This window comes from Vigna unguiculata, chromosome 3, assembly GCF_037176805.1.
Source record: "Vigna unguiculata cultivar grain cowpea cultivar isolate G323 ecotype 2 chromosome 3, ASM3717680v1, whole genome shotgun sequence".
NCBI classification, from domain to species: Eukaryota; Viridiplantae; Streptophyta; class Magnoliopsida; order Fabales; family Fabaceae; genus Vigna; species Vigna unguiculata.
Window position 1 is genome coordinate 56,876,364 of NC_140794.1, and position 4,367 is coordinate 56,880,730.

The 4,367-nt window shown below is 29.6% G+C and overlaps 1 long non-coding RNA gene across 5 annotated transcripts; it reads left to right on the forward strand.

The window, feature by feature from the left end:
- The first annotated feature begins 337 nt into the window (after window positions 1–337).
- On the forward strand, window positions 338–4,029 carry LOC114179649 (uncharacterized). Of its 5 annotated transcripts, none has more exons than XR_014993693.1 (9): window positions 338–426; window positions 530–555; window positions 1,307–1,327; window positions 1,489–2,222; window positions 2,403–2,502; window positions 2,834–2,882; window positions 2,962–3,020; window positions 3,112–3,217; window positions 3,701–4,027. It is a non-coding gene; the product is annotated as an uncharacterized LOC114179649 (long non-coding RNA). The 5 variants fall into 5 exon arrangements; XR_014993695.1 differs by lacking the exon at window positions 338–426 and having other exon boundaries at window positions 431–555; window positions 1,489–1,712; window positions 2,176–2,222; window positions 2,385–2,502; window positions 3,701–4,026; XR_014993694.1 differs by lacking the exon at window positions 338–426 and having other exon boundaries at window positions 431–555; window positions 1,489–1,712; window positions 2,176–2,222; window positions 3,701–4,025.
- The last annotated feature ends 338 nt before the right edge of the window (window positions 4,030–4,367 follow it).

Below are 4,367 nucleotides of genomic sequence, written 5' to 3' on the forward strand. Positions count from 1 at the left end.
ACTAATGTAGTAAGGACTTTTGGTCGCAGAACATTTTGTTATTCTGCTCTAGTTCTAGAATCGAGACATATTAGGACGATATCAAAAGGGGATGACTTTTGTCTGCGGGTGTGAACCGAATCCAAAACACACATTTCTGTCTCGGTTCTTTGATGAATCGAAACCATAGAGCCATTTTTCTGTCTCGGTTCTAGTGTGAACCGAAGTCATACAATCACTAATTGTTTAATCTACTATATATCTAAGAAATTCTTAGTATAGGTAAATTATTGAAATAGACATTCTATTTAATTGACACGTATCTAAAATAGAGGTTATATTTGTCTTTTTGGTGTAGTGGTGTTTTGCTGCTGAAACGCTTTAATTGTTGATTGATATTGGCTGACAGCAGGATCTTTCTTCTCCAATGCAATGAACTTCGTCGAGGTCATTTTCTTTTTTCTTCTCCTGTTTTCCTTCTTCTTCTTCCATCCTTCTTCTTTCTCATACCAACTTAAGTTTTTTTTTTTCCTATTTGTTGTTGTTGAAGGTTGACAGGAGTTTTGGTTGGTGTAGGTAATTTTTTCTTCTATTTCTTAATTTTTTCTTTCTTCGAGGATCTTTTTTTCTTTCTGCTTCTTACTCTGCTATTTTTTTTTTTTACTTTGTGTTGATTGTTCTTCGTGAAAAATTTAATTTTTGCAATGTTTTTCGTCTTGAAGAAAAGGTTGATTTTTTTAGAAGATATTTTTTAACAAAATCTTGAACATGTTTTGTTGTTATTGATAGTGTTGTTCTATTTATTTTTTTATACTTGGTAGATCTATTACTGTGGGTTGAAGAAAAGGTTCAAGTTTTCATTTTTAAAAGGTATTTTTGAACAAAATGAATGAGTGAGGATGATGATGTTTTTGTTGGTGGTCTTCTTTTGTATTTTTTTTTCGTCTATTTGTGGTTTGTTGTTGAGATCTCTTTGTTGTTGTTGAGATCTGTTGAAAGGTTATGTTTTTGTAACTTTTTTCTGTTAAATATGTTGTAGCAGTGGGTTAGTCTTTTATCGAAAGCCATATTCAGATTTCTCTGTTGTTTTTTATGGTTTTATTTTTTTTTAATTCTTATGTGCTCCTTCTTCTTCTTTTTTTCATGAAAGGTTTCATTTTTTTGTGATTGTTGTTGTTGAAGGTTTACAGAAGTTGTGGGTATTTTTTCTTTTGTTTTTCTTCTTCTTCTTCCGTCTTCTTTCTTCGTCGATCCTTTTTATTTCTTCTTCTTCATATGAAGTTATATTTTTTTAACTTCCTGTTTATTGTTTTTTCATGCATAACAGAACGTTTGGTTCATCAAGAAGGTTAGTTTTTGCTGTTCTTCTTCCTTTTCTTCTTCTTTGTGGATCCTTCTTCTTTCTTTTTCTTCATACTCAGTTATTTTTTCTTTACTTTGTGTTCTGTTATTATTTTTTTTACTTTGCGTTGATCGTTCTTTATGAAAGGTTTGATTTTTTTTTTTCAGATTGAAGTGCTATAACGTTGAGGAAAATAAGGCTTATGGATAAGGATCTAAGGCCCTTTGCAAATCAATTGGACTTTTGCTAAGCGTAGCATTTGTAATGGTGCCAACATTGTAGAGGACGTGATATAGTTTTCTTTTCAAAATGAAAAAATTGTCGAGGAGGCTTCTAGCCACGACTGAAATTCTATATTTTGTGGTGCTTTTGTGGAATGAACTCGCGAACGGTCCCTCCTTTTTCTCCTGCTCATATTTTTGAAGCCCATGATTTATTTATTTTTCCTTTGGCTTTTATCTGTTAAGGTTTTGTTCTCCTTAATCAACTGATTGTTTTGTTTCCATTTCTTACAATTATTTTGTTTCCATCTCCTATTACCGTATTTTCGTGGATCTATCAAATGGGTTTGCAGTTTTTTTTTTTTTTTGTATTTGTTTATTATATTGATGGTTGATTTGCTTTGTTGCTTTTGTTATTAAGGTTTTGTTTTCTTTCATGAGATGATTGTTGTTAAGGTTTTCTTTAGCTTTTACTGTTAAAGTTTGCTTTGGCTTTTGTTATTAAGGTTTTGTTTTCTATCTTGATGTTTCTATTTGTTTTGTATCTTGAATATGTTTTTGTAATCCAAAAAAGCCTTTCCATGTGAATGTGTATCTAATGTTTTTCCTTTCTTTGTCCTTATGAAACCTTAGAGAGCATAATCCTTGATCTGTGTGTTTGGAGTTGCTGAAGGTTTACTGTAAGTTTGCCTCCTCCATATTTTTCTTTCATGGTTTTAAATTGAAATCACTCTAAATTCATATATATTCTTAATATGTATGAATGCAATGATAGGTATACTCTAAAAAGATCCAAAAAATTCTTTATAACTAATGTTAATACTCTTACTTTCTGAAATAAGTCTTTGTGGCACAAATAGAGGGGAAGGTTCAGCAAGGTGATGGAGACATTCAATTACTTTGGCATTGAGCTCATGGATACTAATCTCACTACTACAGAAGGAGCATTTATGGTTACAGGTGATTCTGAGAATGATAATAATCAAGACTATTTTTTACTACAGTTATTTATCAAATTCATAAGAAACTTAAAGATGAGATGTGATTCATCTTTTCACTACTATGAATATGTAGGTGTTCATGCTTACTTGACAAAGTTAACAATGTGATAAAATAATATTAATCCTATAAGAAATTGCTCCTGATTTTGATCAATTTTACTTTGGAAGTTTCATAATGTTCGAAAAGTATAAACACTCATGTATGTTTTTCTTTGAAAGATATTGAGTACTTCATACAATTCCATCAAATTATATGTTTGATTGAAAGAACTTTATTCACACGCAAGCAGGAAGAAGAGGAGATCCCTCCATGAACAAATTGCTTTTTTCTGCACAAAGGTACAAAATATAAATGTGTCACTTATGTTTATCTACATCTTCAGGTTTTATGGAAATTGACTAAATTTAATGGCAGCAGGAACTACAGCTATTGAATAGAAATGCAAACTGGAGAGACAATTCTCTGAACTAAGAATGGTTAGTAAATATGTTCATAAATTATAGTTGTATTTTACCATTTTATTTATATGATATCAATCTTAAACTTTGAATGTTACATTTTTATTAGGCAATTGATGAGGAGCAAAATGAAGTTATCTCTTTGTGCGTCTAATGATTTGGCTTGACAAAAAGGTTATCTTGAAGAAAATTTAAAACTCGCTAATGATTTGAAAGTAAGTATAGTTTCATGATGATATCAGTATTTTATTATTCTCTTTTCATTTTTTTTATTGTTTTGTTGCTACTTTTATAGCTATTTTTTATTGGTAGACATGGTTATTGACGTTAATTAATGACTTTCGTTTTTTATTTGAATTCATTTTAGAATGGACCCAAACTTAATTTTTTCCCATATAGGGACTTGCTGTTATAACTTCATATGATGATTGCAGGTATAGATGACTATTAATATTAATGACTGAAATGATACACATTCATCATTGTGGTTGTAATTGTTTTGTTGCTGCTCTTGATAATATTGTAACCTTACTTTCCAAATAAAACCAAGTGTTACGGTTGAAAGTTGTTGCATACCACTTTGTTCAAATTTTCGTACTCTCAAACTTTCTTCTCTTGGTTTAGAAATCCTTTGTGCTATAATGGTCGTGATATCTTTAATCTATATTTGGAATTGTGATTATGAAATTTATTTGTAGGACGGGGTTGGTGGAGAACAATCAATACAATATCTGGTAAAATTGGAAGTGATTTCTTTGTCAGGATTTCTTAATTAGCTTCTAACATTTTCATAAGGTGTTATTTTATTTCACTTGACCGATATTGCAGCAGTCATGTAAATGGATTATCAACATGTATTATGAATATTGGTGCTCACATGACGTCATTTATATTCATTGAGATAAATGAAACTTATTTTATATTGTATTCTATTAGTTATTCATTGAGATGAATGAAATTTATTTCGTTGATTAATAGTTAGAGGCTTTTTATTTTGTATTCTATTAGATATTTCCTATAAACTTTTACTTCCCTCCTCTTCCACAATTAATGAATTTAGTATGTATAAAAAATTTGTAGTTTGGATTTTTTTTTTTTGTATTTGTAATGTTACTGTGGAGGGGAGTTCGTTATATACTTATGTTTTTGCTCTGCACTTAGGTGTTTGTTATATTTCGTTGTAAAATATTGGGTTTGTGAATACCATATAACACCATATACATTTTACTTTAATAACGATTTGTGCATATACATTTTATTCTAATATATCATATACAGTACGCATCTTATTTTAATATAACATGCAATATTTCTTTTTAAAAATTTTAACATCAATTTTATATTATATTTCATTTATACAATACC